The 25,140-nt window shown below is 41.4% G+C and overlaps 1 protein-coding gene across 4 annotated transcripts in view; it reads right to left on the minus strand.

Annotated features, from left to right (window-relative positions):
• Ptpre (protein tyrosine phosphatase receptor type E) overlaps window positions 1-25,140 on the minus strand; it is a 150,287-nt gene that overhangs the window by 71,308 nt on the left and 53,839 nt on the right. The window contains exons 3-4 of one of the 4 annotated variants that reach the window (XM_087185151.1): window positions 20,835-20,857; window positions 18,698-18,730 (exon numbers count right to left, since the gene is read on the minus strand). The gene's annotated coding sequence lies outside the window, so the exon portion shown is untranslated. Of the gene's footprint in view, window positions 1-6,566; window positions 6,912-17,253; window positions 17,362-18,697; window positions 18,731-20,834; window positions 20,858-25,140 lie in introns of those variants that run through there. The other 3 variants (XM_013069965.3, XM_021253271.2, XM_087185152.1) reach the window with 3 other exon arrangements.

Below are 25,140 nucleotides of genomic sequence, written 5' to 3' on the forward strand. Positions count from 1 at the left end.
CCTGGAACTCATGCAGGAATTGACGCCCAAAGTCCTAAGTTAATGGCATTATGAAACTGAAAACTTTAACTATGTTCTTTAGAGATGGAGCCTTTGGAAAGCGATTAGATTGGGTCATTAGGGGAAGCCTCCATGACTGAATCCTAGTGGCTTTATCAGGAGAGCAGAAGAGACACACAGACAGAGAGACACAGTCCACAGGGGCCCTCTCCAGAGCCTCTCCACAATGTTTGGCTCTTCTACCTCCAGAGCCTTGGAGAAAATAAACTTCTTTTCTTTATAAAGTAGCTTGCCTCCAATATTTTGCTATAGTAATGAAAAGCTAATGCAAACATATACTGTGCTCTGGGATGAAGGACACACTTCAGCCTGGAACCCATGGATAATGATGTTTACAAAAATGATAATGAACAACATCTGTTGAATGTTATGCACAGTGTTATTTCCTAAGTGTCTGACATCATTAATTCATCTAACCTCCACAACATTAAGAGATTGGAACTACTGTTTTCCTATTTTACAGAAATGCTGAGTCCCTCACTGGAGTCATATAACTAGGCACATGACACAGCTTGCTCTCTGCGCAATAGGCAGGTGCTGTGGGGTGAGAGGGGTGCTGGGAATGGTGATATGGACAGCAATATCCCACAGAGCATAGGGTCCCCGCAAAGGTTTCCAATCTAGACTTTTTCCTTTTCAGTATTGTTTCTCTTGATTAAATATGAACCCTACCTTCAGCATAGGATTGTGTTAAATTACATGGTGAGCATGTATTGCAAATTGCACTCATTATTAGAATCTACACGGTGACATTTATACTAATTAAGTTGGGCTTGTTTCTTCAGCTCTAATTTTAAAACACTGGCAGGGCTCCAGAGCCCTCTGTCCGCGTGTGAACTGCCACAATTGGGTGGAGCAAAATGTACTCTTCATTTTTTAGCTCTTCTAGATTATTTTACCCTTAAACACTGGTTACTAATATCATTACAGCATGCTGCTTACTTTTTTCCTTTTCCTGTTTCCACACTATTATCAGGATGAGTCGAAGAGAGCATAGTTTTAAAATAAGATTATAGAACATGCTTTCAGAATCTACAGTGCTCTTTTTTTTATTATATTAGAAAACAGTTTTAAAAATTGCTTCTCCAAAGCAATAAACAAAGATTGCCATCCAGCATAATTAGGAGACCATAAAGAAAGAAGTAGCAAGAACCATAGTCAAAGCCACACACTATGGTCCTGCTCACGCACAGCTGTCATTCTGAGTGCTTTGTGGTCCAGTTACCACCTCAAGGTTTTAGCAAGGAAGAGACAAGGCAAGACTTCAACCTGGGGTTTGATCCAAAACCCATTCTACTTCTCAATACATTAAACTAGGCAGATGAGCACGCATGGACATAGAGAGACAAAAACCATGACACCCACCACACATACAGTGTGACAGCCCAGTGCTACAAAGCGAGTTGCTGTTATGTCATTCATCCAATCACCTTCACCTATTCAGAAATCACTGCTTGAGCACGTGTCCTGGGCCATGCAGGGTGCCGGGAGCTGGGCACACGATGAGCCGACACAGGCACTTGCCTTTGCTGAATGCATGGTTCTGACATCTCTGGCTTTTCCTGCCAAACCCTCCTTTGCAGCTGTTTTCCATGGCTAGGGCTCCTGGGATTAGAGAGTGATTCTCAGTAGTGACTTTCTCCTCCAGAGCATTGTCTTACTTACAGGGTGCCCTTGGCAGCTCTCCTGCAGGTGGCCACCTTTCTACAACTCCCTAGAAACACTGTTTTCTTGCCCACTTCCTCAGAATGGACTTGCTGATAGCAGGTCCCCACAGCCCTGCCAGGTCATAGCAAAAATAAACAGTTGGGGAGCAGTCCAGGCTGAGCTGTACATTCCACTCTTGTGACAGCTTGGATCTTCCCACCACAGACACATCCGCTCTGGATTCCAGTTCGGGGACAGCTGAGACTGTGGTCACCCAGAGGTTCCAGGTCCTCCCCCAGGATAGATGACAATGGAGCCTCTGAGGCAGCAGCTGGGATCTACAGGGTGTAGCATTGGTGGCAGAACTGCAAAGCTCAGACAAGAGGGAAGGTTGCTGTCAGCCCTGGTTTTGCAGAGGGGACAAGGCACTTATTTATGGGAGATAGGAAAGAGAAGACAGGATGAGACCACGACCCCTGCAACACTCAGAACCCTGTGATGTTTTCAAACTCTGGCCCCTGATTACAGATGAACATCAAGCTTCCTTTTGTTTGCCTGATTAATACATGGTGGCTGATTTTCCTAATATTCTTAGCTCCCCCGAAGAATTCAATGCCCCTAGGAGGCCTTCAGTGTCAGGGCACAGATCACATAGTCATTAGTTGGCCCCCTTTAGGGGGACATTTCCTCAGGAGGTGAGGCCCTGACTGGGTACACCAGATCCTCCTTGGACACAGAGCTTGGGGGCCTGCCTGTAAAGAACAAGTGGAAGGCACCATAGAGCCCCACTGCAAAGCTCCCAGAGAAGTGATTCTGGGAGTGAAAGGATTTAAACCGCTATTAAAAGAGAACCAACCTCTTACAAGACCCACCCAGTGCATGAACTGGGATAAAATACCATACAAAGAAAGTTCTGGCACTAATGGAGCCCAAATTTCACCATGAGCCTTTCTCTCAACCCATGTCTCTCTGCAGGGAAGCAAGTTTGAAGCCAAATGCTCTTTAAGAACTTCTGACTTCCATAATGATGCCTCTACTATTTTCTGTGTTCTATTCTAAACATATTAAAGACAGACAGACAGACACACACACACACACACACACACACACACACACACACACACAGTCACCGGATTTCTCTTTAACACAGAGCAACTAGGCTAGAACATCAGTTGATTGGAAGAGAATGGAAAGCCTTTCCCATAGCAGGTAAACAGGATTAGCTGCTTCCCCCCAGCCTCTGCTAACATACAGTTGTCAAATATTTTCTTAGGGAGAACAAAATAAAGTAAATATTAAAACTAACTGTAGATTCCATTTCACATGGAGGCTCAAATGCAGAGGGACTGACCCTTTATCTGTGGTTCCAAGCAAAGCTGTGGGTTGTGGGATGGTGGCTTCCTGTGCCTGGGCACCATCACCTATGGAGACACGAGGTATCTGACCATGTGACGCATGTGAGCCCTGGTAGAACTCTTACGGCACCATGGTGACCGCTCCTCCTTTGAGTGGAGTTGCCAGAATTTGTCTGGTCTTCTTCATTTTGCAGGAAAAAGATCAGGGGGTGAGGATGAACTTATTTCAATGAACTACCACACAGAGTGAAACTGATATTCTCAGCAGAAAGCCTGTTCTCATCATAAGTGTCAGAAACAATTCACTGTATCTGAATTACAGGTGAGCTGTATCTGAGCTTACCCACATAGTAACATTAGCAATTTAAAATCCATCCGAACATTTAGCAAATACACAGTCTCTGTGACAACATTTGGTATTTACTCAATGGGATGCAGTCTTAAGCCATAAGTAGGATGCTTTAAAAAAGAGAGAAAGGGCCAGGCATTTAGCTCAGTGGTTCTGTCACCTGCCCTGAAAGTGCAAGGACCCGAGTTCAATCCCCAGTACCAAAAAAAAAAAAAAAAAGAGAGAGAGAGAAGAAAAGTAATGCAGCTGGAAAAAAAAATTTCTTCCTCTAATTTTGGCCTGACATTTCCAATCACTGGTTAATCAGTTTCATGTCAAGTATTTTCTAAAACATTTTTAACATTTTTATATTAGCTAAAAGACACATGCCTAAAATTTTAAGTATGTTATCTTTCCTTATAGTACTTCTAGTTCTTAAGTGCAAGAGAAATTACTTGTATATTAAATAGCAATTTGATGATGTGAAAAGATACAAACAGGTATGAATCATTTGCAGAAAGCTGCTAACCTGCCACCTACATGGGTGTTACATTTTACAAACTGGTAGCATAAGCTCATGCACAAATCTGACAGGAAATAGACCTGTTTGTTTCCTAAATTATCATGAGTGGTGACATTAACTATCACAATAAAAACTGTTGTAGAATGCATTTTTCTCATAATCTAAAGCAGCAATGGAAGGAATATTCTGGAAATCCCTTTTTACATTGGTATTGTGCATCCATGGTTACTTACATGGCAGCCCCTGGGTGATCAACACATTTAAGCCCATGTCTGCAGCACTGGAGTCTCACTGGCTGATAATTTGAACATTTCTGAGCTGGCTACTGATGCGAAAGGCAATGCATTATTTACGTGGGTATTCCCTTTGTAATTTTCCTTCTGAGCCTTGTGGCTGCGGGCACTCACTATGTCATCAGAAACCAGAGAAAAATCCAGCAGGGAAAAATTTACCGGAGACATTGGTCATCTCTAGTTGAAATAAATGTTTAAAATGAATTTATAATTCACAGCAGCGTAGTGATTTTTAGGTAAGTTTAAATCAGTAAGAAAGGCAGCTTAAAGCCCTGTCTAGCTGTACTTGGCAATCCCAGCTGGGTAAGCAGAAGCTTCTGTGCACCAGGCTTGGAAAGGAACAGACAGCTAGAGCACTTTGCTCCCAGGACAAGTTGGATTCACAGCTTACCGAAATGAAAAAAGGACAATGAGCAGCCTCAGTCATGCTTTTCCCTTGGGGCTGAGATTTAGTTTTCAAATAAAAGTCACTGCTGATGATATGCTTTCAATGGATGCTTTCAAAGCAAAACTAATGAGGGCCGGGGATTTAGCTCAGTGGTTTTGCTGCCTGCTGCATAAGCACAAGGACCTGAGTTTGATGCCTGGTACCAAAAAAAAAAAAAAAGGAAAACTAAACTAATGGAACTACAATGGAACTACAACACGAAGTAAAGAAAACGTGAAGGAAAAAGGTTCCTGAGCACATGTGCTCCAGAGTTTTAAATTGTAGTAAGTTCATTTAATATGAAAGACACCCTTTTAACAAATGGTTAAGTGTACAATTGTAGAGAATTGTTGACTATGGACATGATACCATACACTAGACCCCCAGGCTCCTTCATCTAGCACAGCTGAACCTTTATACCTGTTGACTAGCAACTTTCCCATTTTCCCCCTTTGAGCTTGAAAAACAGTTCTATTTCAGGCATGATGATGCCTCAAAGAGATAACTTTTAGTATCAAACTTATCTTTTTTTTTCTTCTCCAGCACTTCCCAAAATAAAAAGAGAAATAAGCTCTTGAGTTTTTACTCTCTGTTCCATTATCTGGAATTCTGAAGCTCATCTAATGGAGTCCTCCTTCTTGTGTGATGAATATTTTTTAAGTAGCTTATTTCAGATTCTATGGGAAGAATCATATCCCTGGAAATATGCAACTTCATGAAGTGTGCTTCCTGATGATGAGGCCAGGAGTGGTGGAACGAGGGATGTGCGCAGAGTTCCAACACAATTTCAAGTCATTCAGAAGGGACAGGGTCACACACACACTGAAGCAGCACATTGTGCCAGGAGAATGGTTTGCTGCAATGTCTTTTCTTTGAAAGATTATTATAATTCCTATGAGTGGAATAGGCACTTACTTTAACTTTATCCCAAGAATCTGATTTGAAGTACATTTTATTGAGCACTCGTCATGAGCCAAGGACTGTATTAGAATCTTATATACTCCATTTCATTTACCTCACTATTATTTCTACCTCAAATAAAGAAAGAAATCCAGAGAGAAATGGACAAGTTCTAAAAGATGACAACACAGGTCAGCAAAGATCCTACAAATACATTCCGTATGGCAGGGAGAAGGGTCAAGCTTTGGACAGTTAGCAGTGTAGATGTAACACTGAGCTACTTCACCATCAGCTTCCCAAGTCACTGCCATGCATTCCTTGGTGGCCAAGATGGTCCCATTAGTTGTCTGCAAATCCATTTGTTTTCTGAAAATTCCCCTTCCCATTCATTTTCTGTTGATAAGGAATTTCTGAAACAATCATTGAAAAGCATCTCCACTGCAAACAACCAACACTACTGGCTGCAACAGGATTGGAGATCTCTTTTATTCCCAAAGGGGCCCATTATTTCCACCGGTTGCCATGGTGATGTTGCCGTATTGCGGCTGTATGTTCGATTGCTTCCCATCACAGTCACATTGTACACTGAAATCAAGCCATTTGCTTCACATGGCACAGGTTTTTTTTGAAAACAAACACCTAGCTATATAAAACATAGTTAATCAAACTCTCAGATTCATCCCACAGTGGTGATGAACTGAGACAGATGTAAGTGTCTATGCGTGCTCATGTAAATATGACAGATGAAGCAGGCTTTTAAAAAGGAGCATCTTAAAATACATTAATTTATTTCCCTCATTAAACAATTTAATGAGAGAGTTCTTACTATTATCAATAACTTGAGAAATGGTTTTCGAAAAGCTGAAGTAATATAACTAGAATGAGGAACTACCTTTTTTGTTGTTGGGAGTTCACATTAATTGATCATTGCCATAGTCCCTCTTGAATGTGCTTAGTTCCACCACTTCTAGATATATGTTGGTTTTTATTTGCAGCTACTACACAAACACACACACCCCCCGGATATACTTACTTGTCTTAATTCCTGAGGTCTATAATCTGTGAACTCCACCTTAGAAAATACGAATATTATTGATTCAATTTCTCAGTCTCCAATACCCTGATTTCTTGAGGAATCGGCTACTGAAGTGCTGAGCTGGACTTGAATTCAAGGATGCTGATATGTTGAGATTACAGTCCACGAAGCCAGCTTGTGGGAGGAATTGTTAACACCTTAGCCCGGCAGCAGCAGCATGGCCCAATTGCCTTGAGAATGGCAGGTAAGAGCTTCCCTTTGGAGCACCTGAACTTCCTAACTTTCCTTTCTCAGTGCACACAGTTTATCTGGATGCTTAGAACAGCAGTCAGCTGCTGCTCTGGGCTCTTATTGAAAATGCTCTTAAGAATTGGCTTCAACTCCTGACAAGGAGTGTTAACCAAAAGGGGAGGGATAACCTGGATTCAGAGGCTGCTATTTGAAAAAGTAGGTAATTGCTGAAGCTAACGCTCAAGGAAAATATTAAATCTAAGTTTGTCACACACTATGTTAACGGATTTTGAATCATTTTGACTGTGCACTCTGGTCTTTTCCCCCCTCCTATTTCTTTGGTTTTTGCTTGTGTCCCTTTCTTCCTCCCTCATTCCCCTTTCCCTTCCTCCCTTCCCCTTCCCCTTTCCGTTCACTTCCTTCCTTCCTTTCTTCCTTTCTCTCTCTCTCTCTCTCTCTCTCTTGCCATAACACTATTAAGATTACCCTGGCTGAGGCTGAGAAGTTTTGTTGTTTTAGAAACACAAAGGAAAACACTTTCCACATAGGAAAGAATGTTGTGGGAGCCTCCGAAACTGAGGCTCATACAATAAGTGGACACACTTCTTACAACACCCACTTCAAAAAGAAATGAGGGTTGTGACATTTACCATAACTCCCGGCAGGATGGACCTGCCAGCTCCACATTTGTGACTGCAGAGCCTGCGTCTGATGTGAGCTATTGCACATCTCTGCTTTCTTCCTCCCTCACTGGAAAGAAGCCTTTTCATGAGCTCAGTTGCTAACACAAACTGAGGCCTAGGGCTGAAGCTGGCAGCTAGGAGGTGTACTTGGGGAGGGGGATTTATTGACTTTCATCCCCTATTTGCAATGCCATCATTAGAAAAATCAGCAGGGCCTCAGGTGCACACATTCTGAAAGGGATCCTCAAATTGGAGGCTGTATTGAGCAATGTGAATATACTTTAACCTAGTAGTTAGTATGATGCCAGAAAACTGGGGACCCCCTGCCTTCATTCACACCATCTACTCTTTAATGTTTTCTATTGTGAAAGTAATGATTTTTTTAACAACACAGGTGTTGAGATCTTCCACTTAATGTACAACGGTCTGAATGGGTGTGCTTGGCCCTTGAAACTGCCTCTGGTGAAACAGGTAAAGTTACATGTTGCCAAGCAACGAAAGCTTCCATCACTGCATGTCCTTCAAGAGGCTCACTCCCTTTCAAATAATTAGACATCATTCACTGTTCCACATCCACACTGGGAATAACACTAGAGACTTGACATCATCCTGAAATGAAAAATGAATTAGCTGACTCCTGGCAACAAGATGTCCATGATACAAATTTTCCCAGAGAAACAAGACTCTCTCACCAAAGCTGGTATCCTACAAGGAAGCAGGCGGGGGAGATGGCCGGCTGAACTCACTGAGAAAGCTCCCTCTTTCACCATAAGGTACACTGTATAAATAGAGGTCAAATCCATTTAATTCAAGGTGGCCAGGGTTATTTTTTTCAGTGTGTGTGTGTGTGTGTGTTTACATTATATGTAGCTTTAGGATAAACATGAACAGAATGCTAAATGAGGCTTGTTAAGGACAATTAGGTGTGTGACTGGACAATTTTCCTTTGATGCTCAGCAAATTCACAACTGTAAGCAGTGCTTACTTTAGCATTCCTCTTATCCCTTCCAGAAGAAAGAATTAAATATCATAGTATCACTGGAAAATAGGTTTTCACATAGGTGTTTACAACAATATATCTCACAGTGCTGTTAATAAAATCACAGAAGGGCTTGGATACCATCCAATTCTAATCCTTACATCAGTGGACAATCAGCAGTACTGGCTAGGTCATTAGGTGGTGCTATTCTAGGTGCATGGGCCCTGAGAGTGAAGCCTTGGAGATCTGCCTAAAACCTTTAAATGGGGGCCTCTTGCTTTCAGGCATTCTGGTAAGGGTGGAGACGGTGTTTGAACCTGATCTCCTGCCTGCCCAAGTTCTGGCACACCAGCACTCCGGACCCTCCTTTCCTGACAGTGAGTAACTATGGATTATCCATGGCTTCAGAAGGGATAGAAACAGCTCTGACTATTTCAGATGTTAACAGCAGGGACTTAGAATGCCAGGGCCCCACGTTCAAGTGCAGTGCATCACAGAGCACACTAGCAGTGTGACCTTGAGTACAGCACTGGATGAACAATGAGGGGCTCTCATCACCATCTTTCTGTCTTTCATCTCGCTTCCGGTATTGTCTGTTGTACCCTCCAAGTTCTGGACAGAAACAAGAAAATGAGATGACTGAAGAAAACACAAAAAGGTGAAGTGAAAAAGACTTCAATGTAGAAAGTAAATAGTGTTAGACTAAACTGACACAGTGCTGTGGTGTGGGAACTTGGATTAACACTGTGCTTAGTTATCCTTGTAATGATTAAATCACCTGAATTTCAAGTTGGTAAGTTTTTGGTATTTTTTAGCCTGTCATGGTAGAAAAATTACATTCAGAAGCAAAATCTCACTATTATAGACAGCTAAGTTAGGTAAACATATTTTAGGCAGTCAGGTAGGGCTGGGCCCTGGAAGGATTCAATGCAGAAGATGGAAACACATCACAACTGTGGCCAGAGGTGCCTTTGTTAGAGGCCAGCTTCAAGATAAAGGCAGAATGAAGGGCCAGGCCTACACGCCTCCCCAAGGGATAAGATAAGTGCTAACACCTATCCCAATAAAGTCTAGACAGACATCAATCACCCTGGTGGGTGACCAAGACCCCTCGACCCATCCCTTCCTAAAAAAGTTCTTTGTTCTTTCCATGTATACTTGCTATGCAACTCGCTTCTCTATGGGATCAATATTACCTAAGTGGCTATACTTGTAATTATATTGGTTGATCATAATTTTGTTCCATGTTGTACCCACCTTATGATTTTGCTCTATAAAACTTCCGCTGTGATGTGGAGTCCCTGGCAGCCCATTTGGGTCCCCTCCTGTCTCTCTCAGGAGCTACATCTTTTCCCTTCCATAAATATTTCCTACCCTTAATCTCTGTTGTTCCTCAGAATTCATTCTTCAATTTTGGGAACATGAACTTGCCAGTTTGGACAGCTAGTAGGGTGGGAGTTATATTATTTCCCCTATATTATTTGGAGGTCCCTATGTCATCACCACATTGCTTTTTTCCCATTAGCATGAGAGCACTGTCATCTCTAGCAATTCCTAATGCTCACTTGCCCAGCAGCTTGGGTTCCCTTGACTATGCTTTGTGTATTGGTGATATCTCAAGAGTTCCTGATGAAAAGGTAATATCACATGCTTCCTCCAATCTTGCCATGGCTTCCGGATGAATTCAGCAAGAAGCAAAGCACACCCTAATCTCCGAGAGAAATGGATGGGAAAACCAAGAAAACCAGGTGGCCTAGTGCATTTGGTGCTTGAACAGCACCCCCTCCTTGGTTTGTCTGAGGAGCAGGCTTGTTCTTTCATGATTCCCCATCCTCACCTCAGAACAAAAACTGGAGCAAGTGCTTTGGGTTCCCCTCCCTGTGAAGAAAAGTGTGCAGATTTGCCACGTATGAGAGCTATCCTGTCTCTCTCTGGCAGAAGCCTTTCTCACCAGCTGCTAATCCTCCACCCTGAGGAAGAAGGCACCATAACACTGGTGCTGGGGGTAAGTTCACTCTGGTTGGTGTATAAAATCTACAGTTGGTACCAGGGCAAATCTTAAAAAATGTCCTTAAGTGACTGATTATATTTTAAACTCACCAAGACACAGAAGTTCACTGCTAGGAGGTGGCTTTGATCAGCTGGCACACCCACTTAGTTCTTAGGTATCCTCAAGCTAGGGAGCTGGAAAGAGATACCCCACCAGATACCCAAATTGAACCAAAATGGGCAGTCCTGACCTGGTGTGGGGGCTAGGGCAGACCAGAACAAAGCTCTTCCCTGAGTTTAGGCAGAGAATGACTCAGAAATGAGAACATGCCCATTTGACACCTTCCTGCATAGCTGCAAAATACAGCAAAGCAAACTTGGGCACATCTTTGAAATAATTCACTAACACAAGTCTGATGTTATGTAAAATCACTGAAGACTGACTGAGACACATTTATTTATATTCATCCTACTCCAAAAAAGCAATATAAGTCTTAATTGTGTCCATTTGTTCAATGAATTCATTTGGGTGTTGTTCTTGTACCATCACCTGTATGATACAAAGGGGCAAGATTTCTGTCCTGAACACCTGCATTCTCAGGGGAAAAGGACTGATAAATATGACAGTCCAGACAGTGCTATGTGTTGCCATGAAAAATATCAAGACAATAAGACAGGGTGGCAGAAAGTAGCTGGGGCTGGAAATGGGTAGGGAGCATTAGGTGGGGTGGCCAGGGAAGACCTTTCCAGAAGCTGATAAGGAAACCATGGCGAATTGGAGCCTTGGCTATAAATCAAATTGTACTCCTGTGGAAAAGAGGGCCTTCCTGCAGCTCGCTATGGGTGAACACAACAGCACAGAGCCCCTTCACAGGCCCAGGACTGGCTTCAGAAAAGTGGTGGCTCAGGGCCCTGCATCTAGCTGCCTCTGTTGCCAGTAGGCTCAACACTTGAGGCTTATTGCTCTGAAATTCCTCATAATAACTTTTATCTGAATTTGGATTTTGCCAATAAAAATGAGACAACGGTGCATGTACCAAAGGCTTGGGGCCTCAACTCACCTAGTCTGGCTTCTGCCACAGCCCCAGGACCGTTCTCACCTGGTGGCTTCCAGGCGCTCACCAGCAACTGCACTGGCCCCTGTCTACTTTGGCAGTGCCCTGGGCCCAGGCACAGGAAGGCAGCAATTCGATGTGCTTTCTTCACCTCATAGTCCAAGACCAGAGAGCATGCCAGTGCCTGAGGTTGTGCAACATTAAATAGGAGGTAAAATAAAACAAAAGAAATACTACTATGACAGGTCCAGAGGGAAAGCACAGAAGAAAATAAAAAGCTTCTTCCTCCTGATTTTTGAACTGCAATTTATGTAGGATACCCTGTTAGTGCTAAGTGCCCCCTGGGGTGCTCTGGAGACTGCATCCCTCATGCCAATCTACTCATCCACTCATTTATTCAACAACCTTTCCTAGGTTCCCCAGATCCTCTAGGTGCTGGAAAAGCCCTGGGGATGTAAAGACAATGAGTTCTTTTGCCAATTCATTTATTTTCCTCTGGGAGCTGAGACTCTGCCCTTCACTCCATGTCACAGACAGGCATCTAATCCAAATCAACTCTGTCTCTCGGCAATGATCCAACTAAGCAGTTTCAAGTTACATGCCACACATTATAGAAATTACAGATAAAGCAGAAAAAGTTTCTTTCTTGCTTGCTTGCTTTCTTGCTTGCTTTCTTGCTTGCTTTTCTTTCTTTTGTAGTTCTGGGAATTGAACTCAGGGCCTTCCACTATGCTACGTCCTCAGACCTTTAAATTTTTTTTTTTATTCTGAGGCAAGGTCTCACTGAGTTGCTAAGTTGCCCAGGCTGGGCTCAAACTTATGAGTGTCCTCCCTCAGCCTCTCAGAGTAAAGTATGCATTTTCAACTGATAGCTCTGTATCACCAGGCCCTTCTCGGAGTTTGACTTTTCCCTTCTCAAGATGAGTATTTCATTCTCCTTTAGCCTTGTCCTTGAAGAAAGTCATTTACTGTGGATTTAAGAGCCTTAGAGGAGCAATGCCTGGATCACTAAGACTTCTCAGCCATGGTTGCCTATCTTTCACAGAATCTGAACTAAAAATTTCGGAGTCCTCTGCTTATATTCAATCAGGCCACTAGGTTCTGTGGCTAGTGGCATTTTAAATTTTTCCAAATTTCCTAGAACACTACTATATGTAACAGCAGACACTGTTATAAAATATGTTACAGCCAGGTGAAATAAAGCAATAATATTTTTATCTTTACTATAAAGATCACAAAGGAGAGGGCTGGGGATTTAGCTCAGTGGTTGCGCCGCCTGCCTTGCAAGCGCAAGGTCCCAAGTTTGATCCCCAGTACCCCCCCCAAAAAGGAGGGGGGGTCAAGGCAACATGTTTTGGCAAAAAAAATGACGATTCTTATTTCATCATTTTTACAAACGCTTGGATGTGATACTTGGTTTTTTGACCAGATATTTGGTTTTTGAAGAGGTATCCTAATTGGTTATAGGGTCCTTCGTTTTGGAATATTTGGGTTTCAGACATGGTACCTAGGTTCCTAGAGAAGGTATTTGGGTTTCTGACTCAATATTTGGCTATCTGACAACGCAGCAGCACTTCGATCTCTGGTGAGGGCCCATCAACACAGGGAGCAGTGGTGGTTGTTGCTCCAGGCCTTCAGTCTTACTGCCAGAGCTCCCAGGTGTTTCCTGAGTTCCACTCACCTGGGACAGCTGGTGAGCAGCCACTCTGGTGCAAAGTGTCTCCTCTACATGGATGTTCAGCAACAGCAAGCTCTGAGCCCAGGACTGACAGGCTGGGTTAAGACCAGATGATTTTGGAGCCAGGGATGTGGCTCAGGGGTAGACACTTAACATCCATTAGGCCCTAGGTTCCATCCCCAGCATCAAGAAAACAAAAACAAACAAACAACAAAAAGCAGGCCCATCTCAAGAGAAAAGCAACACCCAGCTAACATCCTTCATCAGCTTTTTGGTGTTCTCGCTTCTAGTTTAGAGTATTTTTTGTGCAATTAATTTTGTGCTAGAACTTTCCTATTTCCTCAAGGGCCCCAGGTTGGATGGAGAGAATTCCAGAGTCTTGCAGGGGAGGCTTCAGGTTCTCCCTGGGCAGCTGAGGAGACTGATGCCCTAGAAGTTGGTGACTTGATGACAGCCACACAGTGAGCTGGCACAGAATCCTGGGCTCCTGCCCTCACCAGCCTGTCCTCTGCTCCTGCAGATCTTGTTTCACCATGACTGACTCCAACAAAGAGTCTTCTTACCCTCCAGTCTTCCTTTTTGGTTTATTCTATGAGTTGTACCTTTCCTGAGTTCTCTGGACACTTTTAGGTTGTTTTGTTTATAATCTTCATGGACCAGAAGGGGCTGCCAGACCCCAGCTACTAAGACAAAGGCCACTTGGAGTAAAGGAGATCATTGGAGAATATTGCAGTCACAAGACTGTCATTTCCTAGGAGCCTGGGGTAGGTTAAGTGCCGCCTCATAAGGGATATTACTATGTTCCTTTCTCTCCAACGGTGAGTGCTGCATTACTCAGTTTATATCAAAAATAATGTTTTAAAGGAAACATGACTTAATTCTCAGCTCAACAGGAGGCAAACACACAGCCATGGGCAGTGAATCACTCATTAAAAATTAAATCAATCCACCCACAACAGGAAGCAACATAACAGAATGTCAGTACTGGCTTCAAACTGGAAAGAAGCCAAAAATAGGTTTGGAAAATAGTGATTCTTCTGAATGTGATCTTGCTCCAGTGGTGTGGATTTGGGACCTCTAACTTTATCCCAGCAATGTACACTTTCCAGTCTGACTCCTACTGAGAACTCCCCCAAGAGGGGCAGGGCAGTCCTGGGGATGTCCATGGTTTCCAAACAGACTAATTGGCCTTCGAAGTGAACCACACCTACAAGTAAAATAAACCATCACGTGGCTTCTCTCCCAGAACTATTTGCCAGAATGGATCTCAGAACAGTGAGGAAACTATCTTTGTTTTGTTAACTAATGTTTCTGTTTGAGGTTTAAAGTCAAAACTCATAGATCTACCTTGTTTACTTCCTGCAAACAAGCAACACTACGGAAAGAAAATGACTGCTTTTCAAGTACATTTTTCCATTGACAAAACTCTCTTCCGAATATCACTGCTTCTTTTTGGAAGCAGTGAGAGAGCAAATGCAGATGAGGGGAAGGGAAAGTAAATGGCACAGGACAGCTGCTGATTGTCAAGGGAAAATTATCAAATATGTAAATACCACCTTATCCAGGAAGGGTAGGGGTGAAGACCACTGTCTGCAGGCATGGTTGATACATAGCCATCACCATATGGAGATTTCTGTCATTAACTCCAAATCCAGATAAGCATCACAATACGTCAGTCACAGAACTGTGTTTTAAAGAGACCTTTAAAAATTCACACCCAGCCCTTTATTTTTAGATAAAGGAGTGACTCAGAGTGAGGAATTGACAAGTCCAAGTCATTCAACTTTCTAGAATTAAAATATGCCTATCCAAGCCTTTTCTAAGCTCCTGTGTAAAACACACATTTATATTGAATTTGAATGTTAGCCTTCCACTCCCTATTTTCTTAAATCAGAACAAGCATCTTGAGACCTTGCACAATTATGAGCCTGCGGGTGACCCCTGATAAATGCTGGGTGAGGGGATGGACCAAACACTAGCTAAGCTGGAAGGAAAACTGAGTGTGAGGAAGGAGGTTAGAAAAGTGAATTTGGTCAGCAGATAACATGTAGAAATAGTTGGGAACCCTGGCCAAGATCAACGCAAATGATCATGAAGTTGTTCCAAAATATAATTATCTACCCGAAGGCTATTTGAGAATCCACAGGATATGTGCTTATTTGTTAATACTCTCTATTGCTTTCATAATTGAGAGATAGTATTTTTCATAATGGAATTTTTCTTTCTTTTGGCAGGCCTGAGCCTCACCTTTGGTGATGGTTGAAGGAGATGACTGGTGCTCAAGTTTGAAAGGAACAGGGTTCAAGTTGGAAGGAACACTGGAAGTTTGTTGATGATTGCTTTTAATGGATTTCAGACAACTCTCCAAGATTGATCGCTATCAGATGTACATTTCATGTCCAAGTGCTAAATATAATCTATGTATACATCTATACACACATACACATGTTAAGCTATTATGTTATCACATTGTTCCTTCTCATTCTACTTCCTCTCCCACTTGTCCTGTCAGTTTGCTTCGCCAGCCTGCCTATATCTCTGTTTTCTCATCTTTCAGGTGGTAGTGACCAGGCACACCTAGATTACCTCCAGGTTTTTATGAGGCCCAAATGAGATAATGAATTTGAGCATGCTTTTGCATATTGAGAAGTGCTCTATATGCATGTGCTTTACCCTACATGCAATTTATGCTTAGCATAAGGCATTTAAATTATCTGGAAAAACAGGATATACATTAAGTCCTATTTTTCCCAATAATAACTTCTACCCACGATAACATTTTTAAAAATTCATCTTTCAGCAGCAACAGAGTAGATTTAATACACACACACTCATTCACTTTGAATATTCAACCTATACCATTTCTGATAAGAGATGGGTCTTTGGAGAGTTGTTTGGAATCAGTTAAATACCATCAACATATTTTTTTAAAAGTTTTTGAAATTCAATCTTCATCAGAAATAACACAAATCAGATTTTTTGTTATTTACTTTTGCATATTTCTATTTAACAAGGAGAAAAGCAATTTAGATAATCTATTACGTGATACCTTTTTGTTCAGTAATTTCATAGAGATCCTTATATCCCTAATATTTTAAATTCTTTATACTAAACACTGCCTTATAATAAGTTTTAAAGTCACTTAAGACTGGCAGTGTTGAGTAGATGGCATTATTTTCCTGTTTCTCCATGTTCTGATTCATTTGGGAATCCCCTCTGTGGATGGGTCTGCTGTTGAGGGTGAGTTTCCATCTCATGGAGATTGGTTCCTGTCCTTGCATTTTGCACTTGACCTTGTTCCTGATGCAGTGGCACAGTGGGTCTGAGACATCGTCCCGTAACTCACACACCCAGAAGGACCTATAAATGTCTTGTCTTCCATCCTCTAATGTCAATGATGCCACCCCTAGGGCAGTGGGTGTGGGTCTGCAGCTGCCAAGGCCATCTGTCTCTACAAAGTGAGTGCCACAGACGGGAAAGCTTCCACAGCTTGCTAGCCCGTCCTTGGGCACCCAAGACAAGCTCCTTGCAGACCGGCTCGCTTCCTGCTCCAGGTACCTCACACTTTATCAGTGTGTCACTTTTAACTAAAATGCCACTTCACAAATCCAGCTGTGAAGGAAAACCAAGAGAGTGGCTTTGCTTATTAAAGTAGGAAATACCCAGCTTACAATGGGTGGATTTTCATGAGTCATTCAGCCACCCTGGGGCCCCCAAAATAGTTAGAGATTGTTTTTCTAGAACGGTCAATGTTACTTTTGATTCCTGGCCATGGGACAACCCTGGAGGCCCAAACAGACATCCTCTCTGCCATCCTCAGTACACTACTGGCTGAGCTGTGGTGGATTACAAATGGCTTCCTGAAACATAAACCTAGATTTCCTGCATGGAGTTGGATAACATTAACTAAGGAACTTGCCAACTTTTCATTTAATGAATCCTCCTTGATAATAATCTATTGTTTCCATTCCTTATAGTTCCATACCTTATAACTTAATGCAATTCCACTGCATTAAAATATAAGCAAGCATAATATAAAACCAAAGTGACCAGAAAAGCTCCCCTTTACCTCTTGTTCTACTGGGATGATGCCGGGGAGCCATCCTGGCCTTGGAGAATCCATGTTTCCCTGTTGGCTGAAAAAGGATTTCTAGAAGAATTCCAGCTCTGAACTGTGTCTGCTGCAAGCTCAGTGAGGAGAAATGAGTTTATATGGGAAAGCTGTGTTCCTGTTTCCTCTAAGTGGAAACGGTGACTAATTAGTATGCTCTATGACAAAGGATTACCTACTAGATTCTTCTCAGGCACTTCTTGGAAGATCTCTGAATTTTTGGTGGGGGGTGGGGGATGGAAACTATTGAGGGATTAATCTACGGGCACCTTAATCCCACCTGTCACCAGCTTCTGGTTGCAGATGGTGGGAGAGAAACCTCTCATTATTGGGAGAAGCACTGTTGTTGGAGAGGATGCCTACAGATTCAATGGGCACTAACAGAATGCCAAGGTACAAGCAAAAGAAGGAGTCAAGGAACACATTCCCTAGAACATTTTCATCAGTTTTCCCATCCTTCTGCAGTCCAAGGGCAAGCACAAGAAATAGTTTCTGTCCTGCCAGCTGAAACCAGTCACTCCAGCTGCTACAGCCAGAAAGCAAGCTCAGGGCATTTATCTACCTGTTAGAATACAGACTGGTCCCAGGAACTTTATTACCAAAAAATTACAGATTTTTTTTTTTTTTGCCATGGTGCCCATTCATACTAACACTAAGAAAGAAAAATGACTTGGTAGGGAAAACTCATATGTGCTAAAAGTGATAAAAGAACAGCAAGCTAGTGAATGACAACCCTAAGTACTTTTTAAAATTAAAATACTCTGTTAATATGAGCACTTTCATTTAGTTGTCTTTTATTCCTTTGGTATTTCCATGAACCAAAGTGAAATAGTCAAGTTACAGTATCATTTAATTTTATTTAATAGTAGATATCCTGAGGTATAAAAATATAAGACCTTAAAGAGTCTGGAGAAAATATTTAAGCCTTAATTATGTGTCGTCCATAAATTCTTAATTCTTAAATTCCATTGCATTAAATACTAAGCCACTAAAATCCACAGAGTTGCAAGCACTCTCCAGTTGAAAGAACTTTGGTTGCCTTTGGTCACTGACATGGACTATAGTAATACTTCCACAAGTTTATTGTTAAATCCAAAAAAGAATGTGAAAACCTAGGAAAGGGTGGCTCTGCTTAAGGACTCTTTGAAATACAACTCAACAGGGGGAGAAATGACTCCTTTTTTTGAAAGTCAAATATTAACATGGATGGATTTTAAAAAATAAAAAACCAGGGATTATTACTAGTAAAGGGATTATTGCTGCTATAGTATTAACATATATATTGCAACCCAGTTAAATGCTTTCTATGAAAATTGGAAACAGTTGCTTTCATTCTGTAATGATGTTAATAGTAAGAATAGCAGTCATGACATTAGCTGGGATTAATATATTAAATGCTTACCTTGGGGCATCTCACTTAAATGTCACAATTATCCTAAGAAGAGATGGGGAGAGGATAAAGGGGGCTCATTTGGGTTAATGTGTTCATTCAGTTAGGGTCTACTGTACTCTTCTGCAGCCAGCTCAGATGGTTTGTGACTGTCTCCAACCTCAGGGAGCTTAACTGCCCTGCCTATGGTGGACATGTATTTATTTCTAACTGACTCAAAAGCAAGTTTCTAATCCCACAAGTTAGAAGTAAATTTACTTCTATCAATTGAAACCCTGAAGCTCTGGACCAAGTTCCAAATGTTCAACAACCAAAATGGAACAGGCTAATCTATGCTGGTAGCCAGAAGGCAGATTACAAATGAAGACAGTGGATAAGAGAACATGGACAGGAGTTCTGTGCTTAAACATCAAAAAGATTTCTGAAATGACAAGCACTTTTAAGCCAGGAACTCAGTAGTTTCCTAAAGAAGAACTGAATTGGAGGTGAGGGACGGGATCTGAAGAAGGGGAGGTGCTGTGGGCCTACTTTGGCTACTATATATCCATGGTGCAAATAAGGAGGTACAAGCGGTCAGCTCCTGCACAAAGGCTCATCACTTCTGGACAGGTACTGACTTCTGAATCTCTTGCTGGGTTTCAGACCGTGCTGGGGAGGCTGGAAAAGCCCAGCAAACACCTGTCACAGGACCATTCAGCTGGAGAACTGCTGACTCACTGACTGGCAGAAGGTTAACTGGCCAAGAGGCCAGGAAATCTTAGGATGGGCAGAAGGCAAGATGACTGTGGAGGTGCCAGCACTGAACCGAGAGTCAAGGGGTGCAGGGGGCACATGCTTGTAGCAAACCAGAGTCCACCTCCCATATTTTGGAAGGAAATTAATCTGTGGGGTCTGACTCTCATTTTATTCCAACATAGTAGGCACATTCATAAAGCACTTGGACCTACTTCTTTAGAATGGCATCGTATTTAATTAGTATTTGAGCCAATATAAACATGTCAACTTTTCTGCTTAAGATTCAGAGTCAATAAAGAATTGCAGACTTCTTGCAATTAATTCTTTACCCTAAGAAAAACATTCCTGTAATAATCCTCTTTAACCTCACCACTGACATTTACCCAAGTAACCTTTCAGAATATGTGACTTCCAGCAGAGAATATGGCTAGCAAAATCAGTTTGGTAGGTAGCAAGTGTAGTCTTCCTTCTTCTTTAGCTTGACAAATTGTTGATTACACTTCACATTCTTTATGGAGAAATAGCCATGCAACCAAAAGGCCTTCTGTCACACCAAGAACAACCATAATGATTCATCCCTAGATGGAATAGTTCCACTAAAGATCCCTACCTAAAAGAAAGGGCCAACCAGGGCAAAAGAACTGATCCAGTGACCCTAAAATAATTCTGGACACAGATAAAGTGTTTCAAACAAGGTTATACAATTAAGGAATAAAGCTTAGTTGCCAGTATCATGGTGCTAAGGGCGGAGCACATGCAGAGTATTTCATGTACCACCTGCAGATATGCTATAGCCACTTCAGAAACTCTCAGATTTCCTTCCCTTGATTTCTCTAGGAAACTTAAAGCATTAATTTGATTAAGTAAATCACACAGTGTTTAAAGTTTTCTTTTTCTAAGGATATCAAAATCATGGAATTTTGTTGTTGCCTGGACTCTGAAAGGCACTAAATATGTGATACCAACTGGTTTTTACCAAGAGTGAAATCTAGGAAATCTCCTTTTGAATAATTTTTCCCTTAGCCAATCAATTTAAGAAGCAATTATCATCAGTGCAATTATGTTCCACCATGTGCCCTAACATGGCACCATGTGCACCAAATGTGTGCTACTGAGATAAAGCAAGATCCTTTAAAAGTAGCGACAAATCAGAGAAAGGAAAACATGTGGAAATTGTGTTCTCAATAATACATTTCAGGATACTGAGCAACTGAGCCAAATTTTTGAAAAAAATGTAACAAAAAGGTGACATGAGCCTGTTCAAGTAAGTTGAAGTATAAAATCCAAATGTCACTACTGACCGTATGGCCTTTTTTCTTGAGAAGATAAGCCTTCTGTAACAATGACATCCACATGCATTTTTTAAGCCAGTTAACTACACTTCAGAATAATTTTCAAAAAATTTTGTACTCACCAAGGAAAAACGACGGCTATAGTCTGAAAAAGAAAGAAGAGAAAAAAAGTCAGTTTTTTGGTTGGCTGGGGTTTTCTTTGGTTATTTGGTAGCTGGCTGAAGCTACTTTTTTTTTCATCAACAGCACTAGTTGCATATCTCATTTTTTGCTTCATTGTTCAGAATCTTCTTGGGAATTTTTTATCTTGATGATAATCATCAGCTTTCAACAGTGGCCTACCCAAACCTTGCTGTGATCTTTCACTGTCAGTTGGTGTTGGCGTGTGGTTACTGGCCTAGACCTGAAGTGCTTCAGTGTCCATCCTCCAAGACTCTCCAGCAGTCTGCTGCTCCTAATGTAGCCTTTACAGTTTTCGTTTCCCTGAAATAGTCCCCTCAGCTCATCTTCCTTGGAGATGGCCTTCTGAAATTTGGCTGAGGATATCCCCTACCCCCAATTTCCTCAGTGTCATCACTATCCAGCCTGGTCATTAATTTAGCTCTCATGTTCTTTTACTTAAAAAGCCTCATTAAGATATAATTTACATACCATGAAATCCACCTGCCTAAAGTGTGGAATTCAATGATTTTTAGTATATTCACAAACATCACACTCATCACTATAATATAATAATAGAACTTTTTTATCATCCAAAAAGAAATCCTATACCTATGAGTTAATTAGCACCTGAGTCCTATCCTCCCATTACTCCCCAGAAACCACTAATCTATTTTCTGTCTCTGTGGATTTCCTTATTCTGGACATTTGATATAAATGAGTCATACAATACGTGGCTTTTTACAACTGGTTTCTTTCACTGAGCATAATGTTGAGGTGCATCCACATTGTCAAATGTACTAGTATTTTATGGACGAATAATATTTCATTACCTACACATTTTGTTTATCCATTCCTCAGGTGGTGGACATAGTTCTCATGATCTTGTGTAAGTGGCCATCATGGCAGTCTCATATTAGGGCCATTAGGCTGACATCTAACTGTGGGCAGAGACTATGCTCAGTTGTGATTGTACATTTATACTGTTAAAAGGCTTGAATCATTTTCAGATTGTCACTATTTTAAAATAAGCAATGCAGTACATGATGTTTTCCACCAAAAGAGACCACATGTTCTCTCAGTCCTGGCAAGGCTGGCTATTTTAAACCAAATACAATAAAGATTTGCAGTACAAAATTATAACAAGTTGTTATAAATCATTATATTGTTATAAATTAAAATAGTTGACTCAGGAAGTAGGTTCAAAGCCAAAGAAGTAGGAGAAATAGCTCTGGTTACTAAGGGATTTTAAAAATCTACTTGGATAAATCAATATCTAACATTGTTCATGATGGCAGACACTGAATGCTACTTCCCCAATACTGGGGAAAAAGCACAGATGTTTTCTCTCACAACTCATATTTAACATTGTACTGGAAATCTTAGCCAATGCAATATGGCAAGAAAAAGAAATATATAGGACTTATAAAGGAAAAAGAATAAAATTTTTATTTTCAAATGACATCGTAGTCTATATAGACAATCGAAAGAAACCGCAAAAAGTTACTAGAGCTAATATGTGAGTTTAGATCACAGGATGCAAATTTAATATATAAAAATCAGTGGTATTTATATATACTGACAATGAATCATTGTAAAGTCAATTTAAAAGATACTCCATATAATGCCACAGCATCTACTAGGGAAGCTACAACAGTGAGATAACCTGCTGAGTAACATATAAAGTCAGAAGTTTCGCAGAGTGCTGTGAAGTCCCATGCAACATAAAGCACCAGAGCAGAGCAGAGAAGTACTGTTAGGCAGGCAGTGGTAACTGATGATCAGAGGGGATAGGCAAACTGACTTTTTGTAGAATAATTTGTTACAAGAGTCTACCCCATCACTCCTTCAAAAGCCAGGGAAGATGCTAAGAAGAGTGACTTGTGATGTTTGTGTGGAGTCAAGAAAAGGGAGAAACCAGTAGTAGATGTTGCTGCCATTATCTCAGGAGGACCAACAGAAATGCTCAAAACTAAATTCCAATACAGTACAGATTCATTTTCATGTAAAATAAAACCAAAAGCTTGCAGAAGCTTCTGGGACAGGGCTATAGGTGGAGGTGGCAGGCTTGAGTCAAACCAGACTAAAAGTATAGGGAAACAGCCAGTCTGGTGTGTAAGTAACTTTGTCAACAGTTGGATAAATAAGCGAATAAGCAACTGACAAAATCCCAATCTAACACAAGTACTAGTAATTTTGAAACAATGTTTTTTAAACATAGCAAGAATCACTAAACAATGGCTATTACAAATAGCTTAAGTGTTTTACTCTTTTATAGTTCATATTTGATGGTATGAAATTGTGACTATCAAATTTCTCTAAGTATAGAATTACAGCCAAAGCCAAATAACCAAATGCCCTCTAAAGTAAATCTTTACTAATTGAATATTTCCTTTAGCCCGTGGCCCTGATATAGTCATTGTAATATTAAACAAAGTATTTCAAAACTGTGAAAGAAGCACATGAAAAAAAAATAGGGTTGGGGAGAGTGGTTCGTGTGGGCAGATTCGAGAAGCTGGGTCAGTGAGAAGTTTGCACAACATCCTTCCACAAACTGGATGCTTCCTGCTCTTATCTTGAAGGGCAACATCCTCCAAATGGGGAAGTAGAGATGATGTTAGGCTCATTGTGCCTGTCAAGTTCCTGGAGGGCTGCTTGTGATGTCTCACCCACATCTCACAACTATTTTGGGAGGCAAGAAGAACTACTTTAAGGATGGAGACTCTGAGCCCTTCCTCAGGGTCATAGAGCCAGGCAGCAGAGCAGCAGGGATGCTCACCCAGCACATTTCTGGCTGGATCTCTGGGAAAAGCATCCTGCAGTGTAATTCACTTTTATTTTGTTTTGCTTTGCTTTGGCTATATCTTTGTCCCTTGGTAAAGCAGTTAATTCCTTCACAGCAGGCTCTGGCCTCCTCTTTAATTCCTAGTGTTTGGAACACTTCATACAGCACCAAGAACCTCAGAAAGGCATTCATTAAGGACAACAATGGCACTGGATCATTCATTCCTTTAAATCTCTTCCAGTTCTAGGGAGAGCACCACTGTGTTCTATGCTCTTCCAATATCTGGAAAGACCTAGGATGGCCATATCTTTCCAATAGGGTCGAGAAGGTGTTTGGGAATGGGATGGATCACACAGGCATGGACCAGCCTGGCCACAGAATTAGAGCACAAAGCCATACCATTCTGCTTCCAGGGAACAGAGCAGGGAGGAAGCCCAGCCCACCCTGGATGACAACATTAGAACAGGAGAAATCCACCCTCAGGAAGGTGGGGAGGGCAGGCAAGTTCAGCCTAAAGGGTCAGCGCTCCTAAAGGAAGTGTCCAGTGGCTGGGCTTTGTCCTGATTGTTCTCAAGATAAAGAAAGACCAACCCAGTGAAGTTACTGTGCATCCAAACCTTGGAAAGAAGAAAATAAAACTACAGTGTTCAGAATCAGTCCATTGGCACTGTTCAATTTAAGAGAAAAGCTAAAGATGTTTATTTCTCAGATAGACAAACATGGCCAACGTTTCCCAATTCAGACAAAAATAAAATGTCTTTTATACACACCCATGACCTAATATATTGCCAGTATTTGAGTGAGCAGTGACTATGCTGCTTATCAGCAAGCTTCTCTTTTGAATGGACAGCAACGTTTAAACATTTTTGGATGCACATTTGCATTTTATTTTAAAATGTTTATACGCACATTTCAACATATATAACATAACTAAAATGTGAAACTTTTATGATGGATTAAGATTCTAAAAGCAAGGACATATAAAACTCTACTTCATATAATTAAATACTGGGGATGTTGATCTCAAAAAATCGTACTGTGAATGATCAGACCCCTGGGTCAAGTTCTGTGATCCTGGCTGCATTCTTTTGGGCTCTTTTTTTTCCCCAAAGAAACTGGGCTGTCCTGATGAATGAGTCAGAGCGCTGGGATAGCAAGTCATTTCCTCCCAATCAGGGTAACCCTCAGGCACAACAACCATGACCATAAATTTACAGGAGCTGGCCCAGCTGATCAGGGCAATTACTTCAAATAAGAAAATGACAGAGACCCAGTTACATGATCACATGCAGTGGGAATAAATGGCCGCAGCAATGGCCCTCTGGCTGTCTCTGTAGACTGTCAGATCACTTCACGTCCAGAAGGATTTTCAAATGATGAGGGAAAGTGCATAATGTTTCTGAATCATCTAGGCTTCAGATTCTCACTGATATCATACTCTGCCAAGTCTCACAGTTTCCTTGTTTACCTTCCAGGCATCAGCA

This window comes from Heterocephalus glaber, unplaced genomic scaffold (assembly GCF_053883595.1).
Source record: "Heterocephalus glaber isolate CG9 unplaced genomic scaffold, H.glaber_assembly_v1.0 deba00001497, whole genome shotgun sequence".
Classification (NCBI taxonomy): domain Eukaryota; kingdom Metazoa; phylum Chordata; class Mammalia; order Rodentia; family Bathyergidae; genus Heterocephalus; species Heterocephalus glaber.